The sequence below is a fragment of the Arachis hypogaea genome, chromosome 19 (genome assembly GCF_003086295.3).
Source record: "Arachis hypogaea cultivar Tifrunner chromosome 19, arahy.Tifrunner.gnm2.J5K5, whole genome shotgun sequence".
NCBI lineage: Eukaryota > Viridiplantae > Streptophyta > Magnoliopsida > Fabales > Fabaceae > Arachis > Arachis hypogaea.
Window position 1 is genome coordinate 134,445,085 of NC_092054.1, and position 26,518 is coordinate 134,471,602.

General features: G+C 38.6%; 1 non-coding gene across 1 annotated transcript; it reads right to left on the bottom strand.

The window, feature by feature from the left end:
* Positions 1-20,604: 20,604 nt before the first annotated feature.
* LOC112780201 (small nucleolar RNA R71) lies at positions 20,605-20,712 on the bottom strand. Its single transcript, XR_003191053.1, has one exon. It is a non-coding gene; the product is annotated as a small nucleolar RNA R71 (small nucleolar RNA).
* Between the last annotated feature and the right edge of the window lie 5,806 nt (positions 20,713-26,518).

The following is a 26,518-nucleotide window of genomic DNA, read 5'->3' on the forward strand; positions in this document are numbered from 1 at the left end:
CCAATTAGAGGTGTCCAGGGTTCTTAAGCACACTCTTCTTTTTGCTTTTGACCTTGACTTTAATTGCTCAGTCTCAAGTTTTCACTTGACACCTTCACGCCACAAGCACATCGCTAGGGACAGCCTGGTTTAGCCGCTTAGGCCAGGATTTTATTCCTTTAGGCTCTCCTATCCACTGATGCTCAAAGCCTTGGGATCCTTTTTATTTACCCTTGCCTTTTGGTTTTAAGAGCTTTTGGCTTTTTCTGCTTGCTTTTCTTTTTCTTTCTATATTTTTTTTTTCTGCAAGCTTTGTTCTTTGCTGCTTTTTCTTGCTTCAAGAAACATTTTTATGCTTTTTCAGATTATCAATAACATGTCTCATATTCATCATTCTTTTAAGAGCCAACATATTTAACAGTCTTAAACAACAAATTCAAAAGATATATGCACTGTTCAAGCATTCATTCAGAAGACAGAAAACATTGCCACCACATGTTACTAATTAGAATTTTTTTTTTCTTATTAGAACTCGAATTTTATTGCCTCTTATTCAAAAGATCTGCTATTTTATTCATGTTTGCTGATGATGAGAAAAATAGACTATAACTTAATTGGAGATAAAATAAAAATAGACACTAATTACTATTATATGACTCCTAAGGTAAACTCCTATAACGACAACTATCACAGAGTTAAAGCAGAAATTGGAATTTAACAACCTTTGTTCTGGGAAGTGGATGTTCCTCGGATCTGTGGGGTGCTTGGTCCTTCAAGAGATAACTTCTGGCGCTTTAATTCCCTCAAGTCACGCCCTTGCTCTTCCTGTTCTTTAATCAAGTAGCAAAGAATTTGACTTTGTTCCTTCTGTTCCTTTATTATTTGTTCCATAGCTTCTTGCATCTTGGTAACTGATGTTTCAAGATACTCCCAATATTCAGATTGAGATATTTCTAGGAGAAATTCCTGTGTTTTCTTCTTGATGGGGTCATCCTGTGCTTGTTGTTTTTCCATTGATGCTTTGGTGATTGATTTCTCAATTGAGATATACTCAGTTATTCCCATCCTTACTCCAGCGTCCTTGCAGAGCAGAGAAATCAAGCTTGGGTAAGCCAACCTGGCCTCTTTAGAATTTTTGTTAGCAATTTTGTAGAATTTAGTTGAAATTAGTTGATGAACTTCCACTTCTTTTCCCATCATGATGCAATGGATCATCACTGCTCTTTTAACAGTGACTTCAGAATGGTTGCTAGTGGGCAGTAGAGAATGCCCAATGAAGTCCAGCCAGCCTCTGGCCACTGGTTTGAGATCTTCTCTTTTGAGTTGATTAGGAACACCCTTCGTGCTGGTGGTCCACCTGGCTCCAGGGATGCATATGTCTTCTAGAATCTTATCCAGGCTCTTGTTTGTTCTCATCATTCTCCTATTGAAGGAGTCTGGATCATCTTTCAGCTGAGGTAGCTTTAAGATCTCTCTGATCTTGTCAGGGTGGGTATGAATAATCTTTCCTCTGACCACGGTTCGATAGTCATAGATATCAGATCCAGATAGTCTTTGCCTGTCTGTATGCCACATATTAGCATAGAACTCCTGGACCATATTCCTTTCCACTTTCGTTTCAGAATTAGCTAGGACCTCCCAGTTCCTGATTCGAATTTGCTCCTGGATCTCCGGATATTCGTCTTCTTTCAGATCGAATCTAACTTTCGGGATCACTGATCTTAGACCCATTATTTTATAATAATGGTCTAAATGTTCTTTAGATAAGAACTTCCCTTGATTCCAAAGTGGTTTTGGAACGCTCTCTTTCTTGCCTCTTGAAGTGGGTTGTTTTCCCTTAGGAGCCATGCTCTTAGTGATCACGGATAAACACACCAAACTTAGAGGTTTGCTTGTCCTCAAGCAAAAGAAAGGAGAGGGATAGAAGGAGAGCTAGGTGCAATTGTTGATGGAGGAGGGTAGAGGCCGAACCCATATATAAAGGGAGGGGGGTGGGTTCGAAAATTTTGAAAAGATATGATAAAAAGATTGATTTGGAAAAGATAAGATAGAAGATATGATAAGAGAGGATATAGTTTAAAATTGAAAAGATATGAAAAATTTTTGAAAAAGATAAATCTAGATTTTGAAAAAGATACTGTGGAGATTTGAAAAAGATATTAGTTGAAAAAAAATAGATTTGTTTTGAAAATTTGAAAAAGAGTTGGATTGAATTTGAAAAAGAGGGTTTGTGCTTATGGATTAAGATACATTTGATATTTTTAAGGTAGGGTTTTTAGAAATTAGGGATTTTAGAAATCAGGGTTCTTAACATGTTTATGCAAGAAATCATGAATTGAAGCATGAAAATTAAGATTAAAATGAAAAATATGAAGAAAAAATGAATTTACCTCCTCCCCACCATCCTGGCGTTTGAACGCCCAAACACTGCATGTTTTGGGCATTCAACGCCCAAATGCTGCCTCTCCTGGGCGTTCAACGCCCAGCTACTGCTTCTTTCTGGCGTTTAACGCCCAGTGGATGCTTCTGTTGGGCGTTGAACGCCCAAAACAGACTTTTACTGGCGTTTTCTTGCCAGTGAGCTCTTTTTCTCTGTTTTGTGTGCAGAATCCTTCTGTAACCCTGTGAACTTATGCAATTGATTCTTTACCTTGTTATCAATGAACTTTATATAAACAAATAAAAATAAAAATAGGGCAAAATGCTTAGAGGATTGATGCCCCATGGCTGGGTTGCCTCCCAGCAAGCGCTTCTTTATTGTCTTTAGCTGGACCTTGCTGAGCTTTTAGTCTAGCTTCAGCCTTGAGCACTCTTGCTCAACATTGCCTTCAAGATAGTGCTTGATTCTCTGTCCATTGACAATGAACTTCTTATCAGAATCAATATCTTGAAGCTCCACATAACCATATGGTGATACACTTGTAATCACATATGGTCCCCTCCACTGGGACTTCAGTTTCCCGGGGAATAGCCTGAGCCTAGAGTTGAACAACAGAACCTTTTGTCCTGGTTCAAAGATTCTAGATGACAGCTTTCTGTCATGCCACTTTTTTTATTTTTCTTTATAAAGCTTGGCATTTTCGAAAGCAGTGAATCTGAATTCCTCTAGCTCATTTAGCTGGAGCAATCTTTTTTCTCCAGCTAATTTGGCATCAAAGTTCAGGAATCTGGTTGCCCAGTAGGCTTTATGTTCCAGTTCCACGAGCAGGTGACATGCCTTACCATAGACCAGTTGGTATGGAGAGGTCCTTATAGGAGTCTTGAATGCTGTTCTGTATGCCCACAGAGCATCATCCAAGCTTCTTGCCCAATCCTTTCTACGGGTATTTACAGTCCGTTCTAGGATTCTTTTTAGCTCTCTGTTAGAGACTTCAGCTTGTCCATTAGTCTGTGGATGATATGGAGTCGCCACCTTGTGGCGAATCCCATACCGGACCATGGCAGAGTAAAGCTGTTTGTTGCAGAAGTGAGTGCCCCATCACTGATTAGTACTCTAGGGACTTCAAACCTGCTGAAGATATTTTTCTGGAGGAACTTCAGCACTGTTTTAGTATCATTGGTGGGTGTGGCAATGGCCTCAACCCATTTTGATACATAGTCAACTGCCACCAGAATATAAGTGTTTGAGAATGATGGTGGGAAAGGTCCCATGAAGTCAATTCCCCATACGTCAAACAACTCAATCTCCAAGATTCCTTGTTGAGGCATGGCGTAACCATGAGGCAGATTACCAGCTCTTTGGCAACTGTCACAATTACGTACAAACTCTCGGGAATCTTTATAGAGTGTGGGCCAATAGAAGCCACATTGGAGGACCTTGGTGGCTGTTCGCTCACCTCCGAAATGGCCTCCATATTGAGATCCATGGCAATGCCATAGGATCCTTTGTGCTTCTTCTCTAGGAACACACCTACGGATTATTCTGTCTGCACATCTTTTAAAGAGATAGGGTTCATCCCACAAGTAGTACTTTGCATCAGTGATTAATTTTTTCTTTTGTTGCCTGTTGTACTCTTTGGGTATGAACCTTGCAGCTTTATAGTTTGCAATATCGGCAAACCATGGTGTTTCCTGAATGGCAAATAAATGCTCATCCGGAAAAGTCTCAGAGATCTCAAGAAAGGGGATGGATGTCCCTTCTACTGGCTCTATCCGGGACAGATGATCAGCCACTTGGTTCTCTGTCCCTTTTCTGTCTCTTATTTCTATATCAAACTCTTGCAGAAGCAACACCCATCTGATGAGCCTGGGTTTTGAATCCTGCTTTGTGAGTAGATATTTAAGAGCAGCATGGTCAGTATACACAATCACTTTTGATCCTACTAAGTATGATCTGAACTTGTCAATGGCATAAACCACTGCAAGTAATTCTTTTTCTGTGGTTGTGTAATTTTTCTGGGCATCATTTAAAACGCGACTAGCATAATAAATGACGTGCAGAAGCTTGTCATGCCTCTGTCCCAATACTGCACCAATGGCGTGATCACTGGCATCACACATTAGCTCAAATGGTAATGTCCAGTCTGGTGCAGAAATAACTGGTGCTGTGACCAGCTTAGCTTTCAGCGTTTCAAACGCCTGCAGACACTCTGTGTCAAACACAAATGGCGTGTCAGCAGCTAGCAGATTGCTTAGAGGTTTTACGATTTTTGAAAAATCCTTTATAAACCTCCTATAGAATCCTGCATGCCCCAGAAAGCTTTTGATTGCCTTAACATTGGCAGGTGGTGGTAATTTTTCAATTACCTCTATTTTTGCTTGATCCACCTCTATCCCGTTGTTTGAGATTTTATGCCCAAGGACAATCCCTTCAGTCACCATGAAGTGACATTTTTCCCAGTTTAAAACTAGGTTGGTCTCTTGGCATCTCTTCAAAACAAGTTTCAGGTGATCAAGACAGGAGCCGAATGAGTCTCCATATACTGAGAAGTCATCCATGAAGACTTCCAGAAATTTTTCCACCATATCAGAGAAAATAGAGAGCATGCATCTCTGGAAGGTTGCAGGCGCATTACACAGCCCAAATGGCATCCTTCTATAAGCAAACACTCCAGATGGGCATGTGAATGCTGTTTTCTCTTGATCCTGGGGATCTACTGCAATCTGGTTATAGCCTGAGTAGCCATCCAGAAAGCAGTAATAATCATGACCTGCCAGTCTTTCTAGCATCTGTTCTATGAATAGTAAAGGAAAATGATCATTTCTGGTGGCTGTATTGAGCCTTCTGTAGTCAATACACATGCGCCACCCTGTAACTGTTCTTGTAGGAACCAGTTCATTTTTTTCATTATGAATCACTGTCATGCCTCCCTTTTTTGGGACGACTTGGACAGGGCTCACCCAGGGGCTATCAGAAATAGGATAAATAATCCCAGCCTCTAGTAATTTGGTGACCTCTTTCTGCACCACTTCCTTCATGGCTGGATTTAGCCGCCTCTGTGGTTGAACCACTGGTTTAGCATTATCCTCCAATAAGATTTTGTGCATGTATCTAGCTGAGCTTATGCCCTTAAGGTCACCTATGGACCACCCAAGAGCTGTCTTGTGTGTCCTTAGCACTTGAATAAGTGCTTCCTCTTCATGTGGGTTTAAAGCAGAGCTTATGATCACTGGAAAAGTATCACCTTCTCCCAGAAATACATATTTCAGGGATGGTGGTAATGGTTTGAGCTCGGGTTAAGGAGGTTTTTCCTCTTCCAGAGAAAATTTCAGAGGCTTTTTAATCTCCTCTGAATCCTCCAAATCAGGCTGAACATCTTTAAAGATGTCTTCCAACTCTGATTTGAGACTCTCAGCCATGTTGATCTCTTCTACCAAAGAGTCGATAAGATCAACTTTCATGCAGTCTTTTGGTGTGTCTGGATGCTGCATGGCTTTGACAGCATTCAACTTAAACACATCATCATTGACTCTCAGGGTTATTTCCCCCTGTTGGACATCAATGAGGGTTTGTCCAGTTGCTAGGAAGGGTCTTCCTAGAATGAGAGTAGCACTCTTGTGCTCCTCCATTTCCAGCACTACAAAGTTAGTGGGAAAGGTGAATGGCCCAACTCTGACGATCATGTCTTCAATCACGCCTGATGGGTATTTAATGGAGCCATCAGCAAGTTGGAGACATATCCGGGTTGGTTTAACTTCTTCAGTTAAACCAAGCTTTCTGATAGTGGATGCATGTATTAGGTTGATGCTTGCCCCAAGATCACATAAAGCTGTCTTGGTGCAATTACCTTCTAATGTGCATGGTATCAGAAAACTCCCAGGGTCTTTAAGCTTTTCAGGAAAGCTTTTCAGAATGACTGCACTGCATTCTTCAGTGAGGAGAACTCTTTCAGTTTCTCTCCAATCCTTCTTATGGCTCAAGATCTCTTTCATGAACTTGGCATAAGAAGGTATTTGCTCAAGTGCCTCTGCAAATGGAATCTTTATTTCAAGAGTCCTGAGATAATCTGCAAAGCGAGCAAATTGCTTATCCTGCTCCTCTTTCCGGAGTTTTTGAGGATAAGGTATCTTGGCTTTATATTCCTCAACCTTAGTTGCTGTAGGTTTATTGCCTACAGAAGTGGTTGAAGAAGCCTTTTTAGAGGGGTTGTCATCAGCACTTGTGTGTGTCTGATCCCTCACTGGCAATGGAGTGGCAGAGTTAGAAGCTGGAGTGACATTAGACGCCAGCTCCTCATCTGTTCATGGCGTTTGAACACCAGAACTGTGCCTCTTTTGGGCGTTCAACGCCAGATCCTTGCTTGTTTCTGGCGTTGAACGCCAGTCTTGAGCATGGTCTGGGCGTTCAGTGCCAGCCTTCCACCCAACTTCTGGCGTTTTAGCGCCAGAATTATTTTTCCCTGGGCTCTTACTCTCCTCAGATGGATTTTGGGTGGTTTGCTCATTTCTTGGTTTCCTGCTGCCTTGAAGTGGGGCATTTAGTGCTTTCCCACTTCTTAATTGAACTGCTTGGCATTCTTCTGTTATTTGTTTTGACAGCTGCTGCTTTGTTTGCTTTAATTGTACTTCCATGTTTATATTAGCCATCCTTGTCTCTTGTAGTTTATCCTTGAATTCGGCTAACTGCTTTGTTAGAAAGTCCAATTGCTGATTGAATTCAGCAGCTTGTTTTACAGGGCTGAGTTCAGCAATTACTGTTTGAACCTCTTCTTTTATGGAAGGGTCACTGCTTAGGTACAGCTGCTGATTCCTGGCAACTGTATCAATGAGCTCTTGAGCCTCTTCAATTGTCTTTCTTATGTGGATAGATCCACCAGCTGAGTAATCTAGAGACATCTGAGCTCCCTCTGCAAGCCCATAATAGAAGATGTCTAACTGAACCCACTCTGAAAACATTTCAGAGGGGCATTTTCATAGCATCTCTCTGTATCTCTCCCAGGCATCATAAAGAGATTCATTATCTCCTTGTTTGAAGCCTTGGATGTCCAGCCTTAGCTGTGTCATCCGTTTTGGGGGAAAGTATTGATTTAGAAATTTTTCTGTCAGTTGTTTCCATGTCCTTATGCTGGCCTTAGGTTAGTTATTTAACCACCTCTTAGCTTGATCTTTTACAGCAAATGGAAACAGTAATAGTCTGTAGACATCCTGATCTATTTCCTTATCATGTACTGTGTCAATAATTTGTAAAAATTGTGCCAGAAACTCTGTAGGTTCTTCCTGTGGAAGACCGGAATACTGGCAGCTTTGCTGCACCATGATAATGAGTTGAGGATTCAACTCAAAGCTACTGACTCCAATGGAGGGTATGCAGATACTACTCCCATATGAAGCAGTAGAGGGGTTAGCATATGACCTCAGAGTCCTCCTGGACTGTTCATTTCCACTTAGATCCATGATGGAGAAAGGGAGATGATGTCAAATAAAAAATTTATTTTTATTTATTTATTTATTTATTTACTTATTTAGAAAATAAATAAATTAAAATAAAGTAAAAAAAATAAGTGAATATTTTCGAAAAAATTGAGGAGAGAGAAAGTGGTTAGGAAGTTTTGAAAAAGATATGATTTGGAAAAGATTTTAAATTTTGAAAAAAATCTGAATTTTTAGAAAATAATTTTCGAAAATTTGTTTTAGAAATAGAGAGAAAAGATATTTTTAAAATTAGTGAGGAAAGAGAAAAACAATAAAATAGCACAAGATTTAAAATTTTTTAGATCTAATGCTCCTAGTTTTCGAAAATTTTGGAGGGAAAACACCAAGGAACACCAAACTTAAATTTTAAGATCAAGACACAAGGAAAACTCAAGAACACTTTGAAGACTCACAAGAACACAAGAACATGAAGGAAGAACACCAAACTTAAAATTTTTTAGAAAACCAAACTAAAATTTTCGAAAAACACAGAAAAATCAACAAGAAAACACCAAACTTAAAGTTTGGCACAGAATTTAATAGAAAAATTATTTTTTTGAAAAAGATTTTTAATAAAATTGGTGCCCAATAATCAAGAACATAAACCAACACTCTAGCCAATTGGGCAATAAATGTAACACTTGTTTTGAAGAAGGATATTTTTTTTCTGAAAAGAAAATAAAAGACTCTGACCCAAAAGACAAAAATTTCCTAATCTAAGCAACAAAATTTACTGTCAGTTGTTCAAACTCAAACAATCCCCGGAAACAGCGCCAAAAACTTGGTGCACAAAATTGTTACTCTCTTACAATTTCGCACACATGACCAGCAAGTGCACTGGGTCGTCCAAGTAATACCTTACGTGAGTAAGGGTCGAATCCTACGGAGATTGTTGGTTTGAAGCAATCTATGGTTATCTTGTAAATCTTAGTCAGAAAGTCAATTATGTTTATCAGTTTAAATAGTGGAAAATAAAGGAGTGCGAATTAAATACTTGTTGTGCAGTATTGGAGAATATGTTGGAGTTTTGGAGATGCTTTGTCCTTTGAATCTCTGCTTTCTCCCTATCTTCTTCTTCACGCACGCACGTCCCTCCTATGGCAAGCTGTGTGTTGGAGGATCACTGTTGTCAATGGCTACCATCCTTCCTTTTAGTGAAAATGGTCCAGGTGCGCTGTCACCGCACGGCTAATCATCTGTAGGTTCTCGATCATACCGGAATAGGATTCGCTATCCTTTTGCGTCTGTCACTATGCCCAGCACTCGCGAGTTTGAAGCTTGTCACAGTCATCCAATCCCAGAATCCTACTAGGAATACCACAAACAAGGTTTAGACTTTCCGGATTCTCAAGGATGCTGCCAATGGATTCTAGCTTATACCACGGAGATTCTGATTAAGGAATCTAAGAAATATTCATTCAATCTGATATAGAACGGAGGTGATTGTCAGACACACGTTCATGGATTGAGGAAGGTGATGAATGTCACGGATCATCACCTTCTCCATAATTAGGCACGAATGGATATCTTAGATAGGAACACGCATGTTTGAATGGAAAACAGAGATACTTGCATTAATTCATCGAGGCACAACAGAGCTCCTCACCCCCAACAATGGAGTTTAGAGACTCATTCCGTCAAAAAGTACAAAGTTTAGATCTAAAATGTCATGAGATACCAAATAAATCTCTAAAAGTTGTTTTAAATACTAAACTGGTAACCTAGGTTTACAGAAAATGAGTAGACTATGACAGATAGTGCAGAAATCAACTTCTGGGGCCCACTTGGTATGTGCTGGGGCTGAGACTAAAGCTTCTCACGTGCCTGGGCTGTTTTGGGCGTTCAACACCAGGTTGTAACCTGTTTCTGGCGTTGAACTCCACTTTGTAACTTGTTTCTGGCGCTGGACGCCAGACAGCAGCATGGAACTGGCATTAAACTCCCATTTACGTCATCTATCCTTGAGCAAAGTATGGACTATTATATATTTCTGGAAAGCCCTAGATGTCTACTTTCCAAAGCAATTGGAAGCGTGTCATTTGGACTCTTGTAGCTCCAGAAATTCCATTTTGAGTGCAGAGAGGTCAGAATCCAACAACATCAGCAGTCCTTTTTCAGCCTAAATCAGATTTTTGCTCAGCTCCCTCAATTTCAGCCAGAAAATACCTGAAATTACAGAAAAATACACAAACTCATAGTAAAGTCCAGAAATATGAATTTTGCCTAGAAACTAATGAGAATAAACTAAAAACTAACTAAAATATACTAAAATCTATGTGAAATTAACCCCAAAAAGCGTATAAAATATCCGCTCATCAGGATAATTCACAAAGTAGCAAAAACTTACCATCCCCAGACCAATGGGCAAGCAGAAGTCTCTAACAGAGAGATAAAGCATATTCTGGAAAAGATAGTAAAACCTCATAGGAAGGACTGGAGTGCCAAGCTACAAGATGCACTCTGGGCATATAGAACAGCGTACAAAACACCCATTGGGATGAGCCCCTTCCGCTTAGTATACGAAAAGGCTTGCTACCTTCCAGTGGAGGTAGAACACAAGGCTTTCTGGGCTGTGAGGGAGTGCAACATGAACTTTGAGGAAGCTGGTGCTGAAAGAAAGCTGTAACTAGCAGAATTGGAGAATCTTCGCCTAGAAGCATATGACAACTCCAGGAGATACAAAGAAAAGATGAAGGCTGTCCATGACAAGCACATAAAAAGGAGAGAATTCAGATCAAGAGAATTAGTTATTCTTTATAACTCTAGGCTAAGGCTTATGCTAGGTAAACTGAGATCAAGATGGGAAGGCCCATATAGAGTAGAGAAGGTAGAGCCATACAGAGTTTTTCACCTGCGTCATCCTTCTAGCAACAAATTGTTAAAGGTCAATGGACATCGCCTAAAGCTCTACCATGGAGAAAATATTAAGGACCACAAAGAACTATAGGTCTTCCTCTTGGAAGACCCACCAACAGAAGCAGAATGAGTCTAAAGAGCGTCCAACTTAAGGATGTAAAAGCAAAGTGCTAGGTGGGAGACAACCCACTATGGTATGATCATTCCGTTTCAGTCTTAGATTTATTTTACTTTATTTTATTTTTATGGTGTTAATGACTCTTCTTATAATAGCTACATATAGTCTGCATTCACATTTGCATTCTGCATATATAAAAAAAATGCACGCGACATGTAAGCGTCGCTAACGCGTCCGCGTCATAGGTGCGTTAGGAAGAAAAGAAAATTAAACAGAAAGTCACGCGAAAGCGTGGCTGGAGGCGTGCCTTAGGCACAAACATGCCCACGCGACCACGTCGCTGACGCGTCCGCGTCATTTTGAAAATTAGCCTCCAACTCGTCTGCGTTACTCACGTGAATGTGTGCCCCTAAAAATTGACGTAAAAGAGGTGTATGGCAGCAAGTTATGATGGAGCTGAGCTGGAATGATGCTAGAAGCACAAGCCCTATCACGCGAACGCGTCACCCACGCGAACGCGTTACCCTAAATTTTGGCAAAATGAGTTTGAAACAGAGAGTTGCGAGAACGCGAGGCTACTCTCGCGCCACTAGCACAAATCAAGTAACGCGTCCGCGTGACCCACGCGTCCGCATCACTTGAAAACATCGCACACCACGTGATCGCGTCACCCACGCGTCCGCGTCACATGCGGCGCACAGCTTATCCAGATCAACCAAATATCATATCTTTTCTTCCCCAAATCCTAATTTTTCTTTTCCCTTTTTTATTTCTTTCTTCTACCTTCCTCCTTCTTTACTCTTTCTTACTTTTTTCTTCTTCATCCCTTATTTTTCACATACATTATCAAGGTTCCTTTCTTTCTCTCTTACTTTTTACTTTTCCATTTATTTTTATTAATATTTTCTTCTTCTTTTTCTTTTTACTTTCTTTATCTATCTTTTCTTTTTCTTTTCTTTTCTTTTTTTATTCCTTTAATTGGTGTTAGAAATTTAATTAGGTAATTAGTTACTCCTATATTTTGCTTGTGAGTTATTGTTTGACAATTAATATTACTTCTTAAAGGGTTGCTTGCATGCTCAATTTACTACTTTCAATAACATATTTACCATGCATGCTATGTGTTTGTGAAAAAGCCCATATGGTATTGCACACTAAATTTTTTCTATTCTACTACTTTAATGCCTATTTTTCACAAAACTCCTTTTATATTTTATTAATTAAATATAATTGTCAATACAAACAGGTTGTTAGTTTGAAAGGGTTGGTAATCTAACTTGGACATTGAATGCTTGATCTATGCTACTCATGCCTTTGCCAGCATGCCAATAAACATCTTGCATTTAATTACCATCACATGCACTTGCTATATTACCTTTGATGAACTTTTCACATGTAGTCTAGACCATGTGTTAACGACATCCTTCTTTACCGTGCATTGATTATCACCCATAATATTCGCTCCCTTGCTCGAACCCTTAGCTTTACATATTACTTTCTTTTTCCTTTTTCAGGATGGCCACCAAGAAAGGCAAGGAGAAAGCTACTCCAAAACCACCAGCAAGGAAAGGAACAAAAAGAACATTAGTGGCAGAGACATCTTCAACATCGGTGAAATCCTCAACAAAACGAATCAAGAGGATCATCAAGGTCGATGAAAAAGAGAAAGCTTTTCCAGCAAAGGACACTGCGCGGTTCACTAACCGCTACTATGAGTAGATGTTCCCTATCCTGACTGAAAGGAATTATAACAATGAGTATCTTCTTATCCTCCTGACCAACATTGCTGATATTGTTGAGCTCTGCATTGAGCGAAGACAATGGGGATTCCTACGGAGATAGCCACGGCAGGTTAATCTTCATGGGTAGTAGAATTCTACTCTAATTTTCACATGCCAACCATGCAGTCTGTCTTTGTCCGTCAGAAGAAAATTTCCATAACTGAAGAGGCCATTCAACGAGCTTTAGATCTTTCCCTTGCTCCAAAAGGACTGGACGCATTTCAAGAAGCCTCATTCAAGTGCCAGACATACCAATTTGACTGGGACGCCGTTCTCAGAGTTATCGCACAACCTGGTAGCATATGGATCTACGGATACCATCGTTCCCGATCTAAGGGCATATTGGCTTCAACACTCACCTTGGAGGCTCGAGTATGGGCACAGATCATATCCCATTACGTCTTTCCGAGCACTCATGAGTCCTCCTTCACTACAGACATGGCTGTTTTACTCTGGTGTATCCTTACAGACCAGCACCTCAATTTACCAAGACACATTTGGCATGCTATGGGACACGTACAAATTGCGAACAACTTACCTTTCCCTGCCTTGGTTTCAGATCTAGTCTCAGCAGTCGTAGTCTCCTACAGAGCTGGGGACACCAAGGCCATGATTCCACGAGATGATTAATACGTCCCTAACGGGAAGTATATCATACCTCCAGTAGCCACTATCAACCGGAGCACAGAACCAGCAGAAGATATTCCTTCTTCTTCCACATCACAAGCACCTTCAACAAACCAACTGCTCCATCAAATACTTGAGAGGCTAGACCGGCTTGACCGGAAAGGAAAGCAAAGAGAGCGTCGTAACAAGTGCAGATTTACATACCTCAAGGAGCTACTTATTGGTAACCACCCACCTAAAGAAGACCCAGACACCCCGGACTCCACTTCATTTACCAGCACAGGGAGCCATGATGGTCCCGATAGTGGAGACGCTGCTACCACCCTCCCTTTGTTCTTGACAGATGGCACCGAGGACGGTGCAAAGCTTTAAGTGTGGGGAGGTCAGTCAGTACCTGACTTCCGGAGGTAATTTCTTTTCCTTAAAACACCAATAAAATAGGATATTTAGTTAATTTTTCTTTTGTTTAGGATAAGATAAATTGCATAGTAATAGGTTAATTGCACGCATATTCTACTTGATTGAAAAATAATAAGTTTCTTTTAAGACCCTATTTAAAAAAAATTTTCACTAATTTAAATCAAAATTTTTTTGTGTTAAAATTGTTAGAAGTTGTATTTGGAACATAGTTAAAAAGCTAAGAACACACAACCCGTAAGACTTGAGCCTAATAACATGGTTACATTATTTAACTATAAATATTATTCTTGTGTGTTTACTTCTCTATGATTGTAATCTTTATTTTGTTCCATCCTATATGTCCAATGTTTAATGTGTTATATGCATGCATATGATTGAGGCCATTACTTGTTTAGCTCACTTATCCCAAATAAGCCTACCCTTTCAATCACCTTTGTTAGCCACTTTGAGCCTTTTAAATCCCATTTGTTCTATATTTTACCACATTACTAGTCTTAAGTGGAAAAATAATTAAACACCCCAAATTGAATCTTTGGTTAGCTTAAGATAGAAATTGAGTGTTAAATTGAGTATGGGAAGATTGTGAGAACAAGGGTTAATAAGGGAATGTGTCGCGATAAAATAATGGGAATTTGGGTACCTACTCATGTGAAACTAGAGAAATTGAAAATCTATGTGCATTGATAATGATATGTTTATTTCTATGCTAAAAAAAATCCAAAAATATTCATTACATAAATAAATAAATAAGGGGACAAAATTACCTCAATTCTAAGTAAAGATAAGCTCCAAGGTCAATGCATATGTGATAAAAGTTAAAAGAAAAGTTGATACATGAGTATGTAATGCAAAAGTGAAAATTTTGGGTAGCTAGGCATGATTCTAGAGTTATATAGAGTGTATGTATGTTAGGTGAGAGCTTAGGTTAGTCAAAGATTCAGTTTATAGCTGACTTAGCCAATATATATATATATATATATATATATATATATATATATATATATATATATATATACCCTTACCCTTACCTTAGTCCCATTACAACCTTGAAAAGACCTCATGATGTTTGCATTGGGACATTAATTATTGTTGATTGGTTAGGTGAAGAACAAAATTTAGAAAGCATGATTAGAAAAGAATAGAGTGATTACCCTATACACTTGAGTGATTAGAGTGCAAATACACCATTAGTGAGGGTTCAATGCTTAATTCTATGTTCCCTGCTTTCGTGAAGCTGTCTTCTTACAATTTTACCTGTTTTTACTATATAATTTGAATTAGTGGAATTTGATTTATGTTTTTCTTGAAGAACTTATTTACTTTTAACTAAGTAGACAAGAATCATATAGTTGCATTCATATATATAGGTTGCATTGCATTGCATGAGTCTTACATCTCCCTACTCATTTACTTTATCTCCTTAAGCTAAGCATGAGGACATGCTAATGTTTAAGTGTGGGGAGGTTGATAAACAATTATTTTATGATTTATATTGTGTTTAATTGAGTGGTTTATCAAGTCTTTACCCACTTATTCATATGATTAGCATGATATTACAATTCCTTCCCAAAATTGTTCCATGGTTGAAAACTTGCTTCCTAGAGATCTTTTAATTATGTATTTTAATTCTCCTTTATACCATTTGATGCCGTGATCCGTGTGTTAAGTATTTCAGGCTTCATAGGGCAGAAATGGCTTAGAGAACAGAGAGGAAGCTTGCAAAAATGGAAGGAACACAAGAAACTAAGAAGATGATCAGCAAACACTGACGCGAGCGCGTGCCTCACGCGAATGTGCGGAATGAAGTCTGCACGAATGACGCGAACGCGTGCACAATGCAAACGTGTGACAAGGAAAATAGCTGAATGTCGCGAACGCGTGGACGACGCGTACGCGTGACCTGCGCGATCTGCAGAAATAACAGAATACGCTGAGGACAATTTTGGGCCGCGTTTTAACCCAGTTTTCGGCCCAAAAACACAGATTAAAGCCAAGGAACATGAAGAGACTCAGGAGGCATCCATACACATTGACATACATTGATATTAGGATCACTTTTAGTTTTTAGATCTGAATCTAGATTCGCTTTACATTGATAGTTTATGCTTTTGCTTTGGATTTTGAATGTTGAAGAGTCATCACCTCCGTAGAAGTTATTATTTTAGTTTGTTTCCTTATTCCTTTACTCTTTCCATTATTCATTGACCCTATTCAGATAAGTATGTTGCATTTTGAATTTATTAATATATAGAGTTACCTTTACTTTTAATTAATTATTAATTCTATATTTTATTTTATTTTATTAATTATGTCTTCTTATATTTGTATGAGTATTATATCCATGTCAATGGAGTAGTTTTTTCTACTTGACATGAGGGTTGATTAAGAGGAGACACTTGAGTTGGAATGCTCAAGTGCTTAATTAAATTGGACGTTGTTGGCTAATTCTGTATCTACTAACGCTAGACTATCCCAAGGGAGAGGACTAGCAATTGCGGATAAGAGTTAGCTCAATCACTTGACTTTCCTTTATTTAGTAAGGGTTAACTAAGTGAAAATAACAACCTTTTTACACTACACTTGAGAAGATTCCAATAAGGACAGAACTTCTAATTAATCAATTTCCCCGTCAAGGCTTTTTATTTAGAATATCAATAATTATTCTTAGTTTATTTTTATTGCCTTAATTTACAATTATTTTAATTACTCATTATCCAACTCAAACTTTCTGGAAAATTTTTGATTAATGAATTAGCACTCTTTCCTACAACTCGTTGGGAGACGACCTGGGATTCATACTCCCAGTATTTTTAATTCTAAGTTTTGTGACAACCCTTTTTAAATTGATAAGCGGATTTTAGCTGGTTAAGAACTGTACTTGCAACGCATTTCATTTATTAATTTCTTAACTGGTCAATATCACGCAACCATCACACTCCGACGTCCACACAAATGGCACCTCTTTCCTTGTTAATTTCATCATCGGTAGCGCAATCCAGGAAAATCCTTCGATAAATCTCTGGTAATATCCGGCTAAACCCAAAAAGCTCCTGACTTCCGTCACAGTCGTTGGTCTTTCCCATTCCATCACCGCTTCTACTTTAGAAGGGTCTACGGCTATTCTTCCTTTACTCACCATGTGACCTAAGAACTTCACTTCCTCCTTCCAAAACTCACACTTCGACAACTTAGCGTACAACTTTCGCTCCTTTAGAATTTGTAGCACAATTGATGAGCGGATAATTTATACGCTTTTTGGCATTGTTTTTACATAGTTTTCAATATAATTTAGTTAGTTTTTAGCATATTTTTATTAGTTTTTAAATAAAAATCACATTTATGGACTTTACTATGAGCTTGTGTATTTTTCTGTGATTTCAGGTATTTTCTGGCTGAAATTGAGGGACTTGAGCAAAAATCAGATTCAGAGGTTGAAGAAGGACTGCAGATGCTGCTGGATTCTGACCTCCCTGCACTCAAAGTAGATTTTCTGGAGCTACAGAACTCCAAATGGCGCGCTCTCAATTGCGTTGGAAAGTAGACATCCAGGGCTTTCCAGCAATATATAATAGTTCATACTTTGCCCGAGTTTAGATGACGCAAACTGGCGTTCAATGACAGTTCCATGCTGCATTCTGGAGTTAAACGCCAGAAATAGGTTGCAAAGTGGAGTTAAATGCCAGAAACAGGTTACAAACTAGCGTTCAACTCCAAAAGAAGCCTCTACACGTGTAAAGCTCAATGCTCAGCCCATGCACACACCAAGTGGGCCCTAGAAGTGGATTTCTGCATCAATTACTCATTTCTGTAAACCCTATTAACTAGTTTAGTATAAGTAGGACTTTTTACTATTGTATTTACATCTTTGGATATCTTTGGATTGTCTTTGGATCCTTTGATCACGTTTGGGGGCTGGCCATTCGGCCATGCCTGAACCTTCATCACTTATGTATTTTCAACGGTAGAGTTTCTACACACCATAGATTAAGGTGTGGAGCTCTGCTGTTCCTCACGAATTAATACAAAGTACTATTGTTTTTCTATTCAATTCAAGCTTATTCCGATTCTAAGATATTCATTCGCACCTCAATATGAATGTGATGATCGTGACAGTCATCATCATTCCCGATTATGAACTCGTGCCTGACAACCACTTCCGTTCTACCTTAGATTGAATGAGTATCTCTGGGATTCCTTAATCAGAGTATTCGTGGTATAAGTTAGAATCCATGGACGGCCATTCTTGAGATTCGGAAAGTCTAAACCTTGTCTGTGGTATTCCGAGTAGGATCTTGGAAGGGATGGCTGCGACAAGCTTCAAACTCGCGAGTGCTGGGCGTAGTGACAGACGCAAAAGGATCAATGGATCCTATTCCAGTATGATCGAGAACCGACAGATGATTAGCCATGCAGTGACAGCGCATTAGACCATTTTCACTGAAAGGACAGGATGTAGCCATTGACAACGGTGATGCCTAACATATAGCTTGCCATAGAAAGGAGTATGAATGATTGGATGAAGACAATAGGAAAGCAGAGGTTCAGGAGGAACGAACGCATCTCTATACGCTTATCTGAAATTCTCACCAATGAATTACATAAGTATCACTATCTTTATTTTATATTTTATTTATCTTTTAATTATTAAATCTCTATAATCAATTGAATCCGCCTGACTGAGATTTACAAGGTGACCATAGCTTGCTTCAGACCGACAATCTCCGTGGGATCGACCCTTACTCACGTAAGGTTTATTACTTGGACGACCCAGTGCACTTGCTGGTTAGTTGTGCGAAGTTGTGACAAAGAACTAAGATTATGAACGTGCGTATTGAGTTTTTAGCGCCGTTACCAAGGAATGAAACCGTCACAATTTCTACGCACCAAGTTTTTGGCGCCGTTGCCGGGGATTGTTCGAGTTTGGACAACTGACGATTTATCTTGTTGCTCAGATTAGGTAATTTTATTTTAATTTTAAGCTTTTTATTTCTTATTTTCGAAAAAAACCAAAAAAATTAAATAAAATCATAAAACCAAAAATAATTTGATGTTTCTTGTTTGAGTCTAGTGTCAATTTTTAAGTTTGGTGTCAATTGCATATTTTCATAATTTTCTTGCATTTTTCAAAAACTCATGCATGTGTTCTTCATGATCTTCAACTTGTTCTTGACAAGTCTTCTTGTTTGATCTTCATATTTTCTTGTTTTGTGCCTTTTCCTGTTTTTCATATGCATTTTCAATTTGGTAGTGTCTAATTATTGAAAATTTCTAAGTTTGGTGTCCTGCATATTTTTCTTTTCTTAAAAATTTTCAAAAATAAGTTCTTGGTATTCATCTTGACATTCAAAGTGTTCTTGGTGTTCATCTTGACATTCATAGTGTTCTTGCATGCATCATGTGTTTTGATTCAGAATTTTCATGTTTTGAGTCTTTTTATTGTTTTTCTCTTTCATCATTAAAAATTCAAAAATAAAAAAATATATCTTTCCCTTTTTCTTCTCATCAAATTCGAAAATTTAAGTTGACTTTTTCAAAAAAAATTTAAAATCTAGTTGTTTCTTATGAGTCAAATCAAATTTTCAATTTAAAAATTCTATCTTTTTCAAATCTTTTTCAATTTTTTCTTCATATTTTCGAAAACTTTATTATTGATTTTCAAAATCCTTTTCTTATTTAGTTCTATAATTTCAAAATCTTTACTAACAATTAATGTGATTGATACAAAAATTTTAAGTTTGTTACTTGCCTATTAAGAAAGGTTCAATCTTTAAAGCTTAAATCATGTCTTTTTGTTTCTTGTTAGTCAAGTAATCAACTTTAATTTTCAAAATCAAAATCTTTTTTTTTTAAATTTCTTTTTCAAATCTTTTTCAATTATATCTTTTTCAATGTCAATCACATCTTTTTCAAAATCAATTTCTAAATCTTTTCTAACTTCTTTTCTAACTTTCTATCTTTTCAAAATTTGATTTTCAAATCTTTTTTCAATTAATCACTTAACTTATTGTTTGATTTTAAAAGTTTACTATTTCAATCATATCTTTTTCAAAACTACCTAACTAATTCTATCTCTAATTTTTTAAAATCACCTTCATATTTTTTAAAATTCCTTTTTAAATTAACTAATTATTTTAAATTTAATTTAATTTGATTTAATTATTCCTTTCTTAATTTTTGAATTTTTAATTTTAATTCTAATTTAAAAACAAAAATACTTTTATTTTATTCTATCTAATTTTCAAAAATTCTTCTCCCTCACCTCCTTCTATTTATTTATTTATTTACTAACACCCCTCTTCATCTAAGAATTCGAACCTACTCCTCACCCTTGTGTTTGGATTCTCCTTCTTCTATTCATATCTTCTTCTACTCACATAAAGGAATCTCTATCCTATGACATAGAGGATTCCATATTTTCTTTTCTGTTTTCTTCTTTTTCATATGAGCAGGAACAAAGATAAGAACATTCTTGTTGAAGCTGATCCTGAACCTAAAAGGACTCTGAAGAGGAAGCTAAGAGAAGCTAAAACACAACACTCTGAAGAGGACTTTACAGAAATTTTTGAAAAAGAAGGAGACATGGCCGAAAATAATAACAATGCAAGGAAGATGCTTGGTGACTTTACTGCACCAAATTCCAATTTACATGGAAGAAGCATCTCAATCCCTGCCATTGGAGCAAACAATTTTGAGCTGAAACCTCAATTAGTTTCTCTGATGCAACAGAACTGCAAGTTTTATGGACTTCCATCAGAAGATCCTTTTTAGTTCTTAACTAAATTCTTGCAGATCTGTGATACTGTTAAGACCAATGGGGTTGATCCCGAGGTCTACAGGCTTATACTTTTCCCATTTGCTGTAAGAGACAGAGCTAGAATATGGTTGGACTCTCAACCTAAAGATAGCCTGAACTCTTGGGATAAGCTGGTCATGGCTTTCTTAGCCAAGTTCTTTCCTCCTCAAAAGCTTAGCAAGCTTAGAGTGGACGTTCAAACCTTCAGACAGAAAGAAGGTGAATCCCTTTATGAAGCTTGAGAGAGATACAAGGAACTGACCAAAAAGTGTCCTTTTGACATGCTTTCAGAATGGACCATCCTGGATATATTCTATGATGGTCTGTCTGAATTATCAAAGATGTCATTGGACCATTCTGCAGGTGGATCCATTCACCTAAAGAAAACGCCTGCAGAAGCTCAAGAACTCATTGACATGGTTACAAATAACCAGTTCATGTACACTTCTGAGAGGAATCCTATAAGTAATGGGACGCCTCAAAGGAAGGGAGTTCTTGAAATTGATACTCTGAATGCCATATTGGCTTAGAACAAAATATTGACTCAGCAAGTCAATATGATCTCTCAGAGTCTGAATGGATTGAAGGAATCATCCAACAGTACTAAAGAGGCATCTTCTGAAGAAGAAGCTTATGATCCTGAGAACCCTGCAATAGCAGAGGTGAATTACATAGGTGAACCCTATGGAAACACCTATAATCCCTCATGGAGAAATCATCCAAATTTCTCATGGAAGGATCAATAAAAGCCTCAACAAGGCTTTAATAATGGTGGAAGAAATAGGTTTAGCAATAGCAAGCCCTTTCCATCATCTACTCAGCAACAGACAGAGAATTCTGAGCAGAATCCATCTAGCTTAGCAAATATAGTCTTTGATCTATCTAAGGTCACTCTAAGTTTCATGAATGAAACAAGGTCCTCCATTAGAAATTTGGAGGCACAAGTGGGCCAGCTGAGTAAAAGAGTCACTGAAACTTCTCCTAGTACTCTCCCAAGCAATACAGAAGAAAATCCAAAGAGAGAGTGCAAGGCCATTGATTTAACCATCATGGCCGAACCTACAAGGGAGGGGGAGGACGTGAATCCTAGTGAGGAAGACCTCCTAGGACGTCCAGTGACCAATAAGGAGTATCCCTTTGAGGAACCAAAGGAATCTGAGGCTCATCTAGAGACTATAGAGATTCCATTGAACCTCCTTCTGCCCTTCATGAGCTCTGATGAGTATTCTTCCTCTGAAGAGGATGAAGACATTTCTGAAGAGCAAGTTGCTAAATACCTTGGTGCAATCATGAAGCTGAATGCCAAATTATTTAGTAATGAGACTTGGGAAGATGAACCTCCTTTGCTCACCAATGAACTGAATGCATTAGATAGGCAGAAATTACCTCAAAAGAAACAGAATCCTGGCAAATTCTTAATACCCTGTACCATAGGCACCATGACCTTTGAGAAGGCTCTGTGTGACCTGGGGTCAGGAATAAACTTAATGCCACTCTCTGTAATGGAGAAACTTGGGATCTTTGAGGTGCAAGCTACCAGAATCTCATTAGAGATGGCAGACAACACAAGAAAACAAGCTTATGGACAAGTAAAGGACGTGTTAGTAAAGGTTGAAGGCCTTTACATCCCTGCTGATTTCATAATCCTAGATACTGGGAAAGATGAGGATGAATCCATCATCCTTGGAAGACCCTTCCTAGCCACAGCAAGAGCTATGATTGATGTGGACAGAGAAGAATTGATCCTCCAACTGAATGAGGACAACCTTTTGTTTAAGACTCAAGGATCTCCTTCTGTAACCATGGAGAGGAAGCATGAAAAGCTTCTCTCACTGCAGAGTCAACCAAAGCCCCCACAGTCAAACTCTAAGTTTGGTGTTGGGAGGTTCCAACCTTGCTCTGATTATCTGTGAGGCTCCATGAGAGCTCACTGTCAAGCTATTGACATTAAAGAAGCGCTTGTTGGGAGGCAACCTAATGTTATTTAATCATATCTATTTTATTTTCTTCTTGTTATTTCATGTTTTATTAGGTTGATGATCATATGAAGTCACAAAAACTACTGAAAAATCAAAAACAGAATGAAAAATAGCATTGAAAACAGCACACCCTGGAGGAGAGCAGTCTGGCGTTTGAACGCCAGAAACAAGCATCTGTCTGGCGTTTAACACCAAAAACAAGCACCAAGCTGGCGTTAAACGCCAGAAACAAGAATCTGCCCGGCGTTAAACGCTAGAAACAGGCTACATTTGGGTGTTTAACACCAGAAACAAGCAGCAGTCTGGCATTAAACGCCAGGATTGCACAGCAAGGGCATTTTACACGCCTAATTGGAGCAGGGATGTTAAGTCCTTGACTCCACTTGATCTGTGGATCCCACAGGATCCCCTCAAGATCTGTGGACCCCACAGGATCCCCACATCTTCTTCTCTCCTCTTCACACCTTTTCATAACTCTCTTCCCCAAATACCCTTCACCAATCACCTCAATCACTCTTCCCCATCACCCCCTCACCACTCACATCCATCTTTTCTTCCCCATAAACCCCACCTACCTCTAAAATTCAAATTCTTTTCCCTCCCAAACCCAACCCTAATAGCCGAACCCTACAACCACCCTCACTCCTATATAAACTCCTCACTCCTTCTTCATTTTCACACAACACAACCCTCTCTTCTTCTCCTTGGCCGAATACATCTTCTTCCCCCATCTCCTCCATTTTCTTCTTCTTCTACTACTTTCTTTCTTCTTTTGCTCGGGGACGAGCAAACATTTTAAGTTTGGTGTGGTAAAAGCATAGCTTTTTGTTTTTTCATAACCATTTATGGCACCTAAGGCAAGAGAAACCTCTAGAAAGAGAAAAGGGAAGGCAATTGCTTCCACCTCTGAGTCATGGGAGATGGAGAGATTCATCTCAAAGTCCATCAAGACCACTTCTATGAAGTTGTGGCCAAGAAGAAAGTGATCCCTGAGGTTCCTTTCAAGCTCAAAAAGAATAAGTATCAGGAGATCCGACTTGAGATCCAAAGAAGAGGTTGGGAAGCTCTCACCAACCCCATTCAACAAGTCGGAATCCTAATGCTTCAAGAGTTCTATGCAAATGCATGGATCACTAGGAACCATGATCAAAGTGTGAACCCGAATCCAAAGCATTGGCTCACCATGGTTCGGGGGAAATACTTAGATTTCAGTCCGGAAAATATAAGGCTAGCATTCAACTTGCCAATGATGGAAGAGAATGCACGCCCCTACACAAGAAAGGTCAACTTTGATCAAAGGTTGGACCAAGTCCTCATAGACATATGTAAGGAAGGAGCTCAATGGAAAATTGACTCAAGAGGCAAGCCGGTTCAACTAAGAAGGCATGACCTCAAACCAGTGGCTAGGGGATGGTTAGAGTTTATTCAACGCTCAATTATTCCTACTAGTAACCGGTCTGAAGTTACTATAGACCAAGCCATCATGATCCATAGTATCATGATTGGAGAGGAGGTGGAAGTTCATGAGATTATACCTCAAGAACTTTACAAGGTGGCTGACAAGTCCTCCACTTGGGCAAGGTTAGCCTTTCCTCACCTCATATGCCACCTCTGCAATTCGGCTGGAATTGACATAGAGGGAGACATCCTCATTGAAGAGGACAAGCCCATCACTAAGAAAAGGATGGAGCAAATAAGAGATCATGGACCTCAACATGAGCATGAGGAAATTCCTCACCATGAAATCCCTGAGATACCTCAAGAGATGCACTTTCCTCCACAAAACTATTGGGAGCAAATCAACACCTCCCTAAGAGAATTAAGTTCCAATATGGGACAACTAAGGGTGGAGCACCAAGAGCACTCCATCATCCTCCATGAGATTAGAGAAGATCAAAGAGCCATGAGGGAGGAGCAACAAAGGCAAGGAAGAGACATAGAAGAGCTTAAAAGCACCATTGGTTCTTCAAGAAGAGGAAGACGCCACCCTCACTAAGGTGGACTCATTCCTTAATCTCCTTGTCTATTTATTTTACTGTTTTTCAATTTTTGAGCCTTATGTTTTATTGATGTTTGTGTCTTTATTATATGATCATTAGTGTTTAAGTGTTTATGTCTTAAAGCTATGAATGTCCTATGAATCCATCACCTCTCTTAAATGAAAAATGTTTTAATTACAAAAGAACAAGAAGTACATGGTTTCGAATTCATCCTTGAAACTAGTTTAATTATTTTGATGTGGTGACAATATTTTTTATTTTCTAAATGAATGCTTGAACAGTGCATATGTCTTTTGATATTGTTGTTTATGAATGTTAAATATGTTAGCTCTTGAAGAATAAGAAAAAAGGAGAAATATTATTTGATAATCTGAAAAATCATAAAAATGATTCCTGAAGCAAGAAAAAGCAGTGAATACAAAAGCTTGCAGAAAAAAAAAGAAAAGAAAAAAAAGAGAGAAAAAGAAAAAGCAAGCAGAAAAAGCCAATAGCCCTTAAAACCAAAAGTCAAGGGTAAATAAAAAGGATCCAAGGCTTTGAGCATCAGTGGATAGGAGGGCCTAAAGGAATAAAATCCTGGCCTAAGCGGCTAAACCAAGCTGTCCCTAACCATGTGCTTGTGGCGTGAAGGTGTCAAGTGAAAGCTTGAGACTGAGCGGTTAAAGTCAAGGTCCAAAGCAAAAAAAAAAGGGTGTGCTTAAGAACCCTGGACACCTCTAATTGGGGACTTTAGCAAAGCTGAGTCACAATCTGAAAAGGTTCACCCAATTATGTGTCTGTGGCACTTATGTATCCGGTGGTAATACTGGAAAACAAAGTGCTTAGGGCCACGGCCAAGACTCATAAAGTAGTTGTGTTCAAGAATCAACATACTGAACTAGAAGAATCAATAACACTATCTGAACTCTGAGTTCCTATAGATGCCAATCATTCTGAACTTCAATGGATAAAGTAAGATGCCAAAACTATTCAAGAGGCAAAAAGCTACAAGTCCCACTCATCTAATTGGAGCTAAGTTTCATTGATATTTTGGAATTTATAGTATATTCTCTTCTTTTTATCCTATTTGATTTTCAGTTGCTTGGGGACAAGCAACAATTTAAGTTTGGTATTGTGATGAGCAGATAATTTATACGCTTTTTGGCATTATTTTTACATAGTTTTCAGTATAATTCAGATAGTTTTTAGTATATTTTTATTAGTTTTTAAATAAAAATCACATTTCTGGACTTTACTATGAGCTTGTGTGTTTTTCTGTGATTTCAGGTATTTTCTGGCTGAAATTGAGGGACTTGAGCAAAAATCAGATTCAGAGGTTAAAGAAGGACTGCAGATGCTGCTGGATTCTGACCTCCATGCACTCAAAGTGGATTTTCTGGAGCTACAAAACTCCAAATGGCGCCCTCTCAATTGCGTTGGAAAGTAGACATCCAGGGCTTTCTAGAAATATATAACAGTTCATACTTTGCCCGAGTTTAGATGACACAAACTGGCGTTCAACGCCAGTTCCATGCTGCATTCTGGAGTTAAACGCCAGAAACAGGTTGCAAAGTGGAGTTAAATGCCAGAAAAAGGTTACAAACTGGCGTTCAACTCCAAAAGAAGCTTCTACACGTGTAAAGCTCAATGCTCAGCCCATGCACACACCAAGTGGGCCCCAGAAGTGGATTTCTGCATCAATTACTCATTTCTGTAAACCCTAGTAACTAGTTTAGTATAAGTAGGACTTTTTACTATTGTATTTACATCTTTGGATATCTTTGGATTGTCTTTGGATCCTTTGATCACGTTTGGGGGCTGGCCATTCGGCCATGCCTGAACCTTCATCACTTATGTATTTTCAACGGTAGAGTATCTACACACCATAGATTAAGGTGTGGAGCTCTGCTGTTCCTCACGAATTAATACAAAGTACTATTGTTTTTCTATTCAATTCAAGCTTATTCCGATTCTAAGATATTCATTCGCACCTCAATATGAATGTGATGATCGTGACAGTCATCATCATTCCTGACTATGAACGCGTGCCTGACAACCACTTCCGTTCTACCTTAGATTGAATGAGTATATCTAGGATTCCTTAATCAGAGTCTTCGTGGTATAAGTTAGAATCC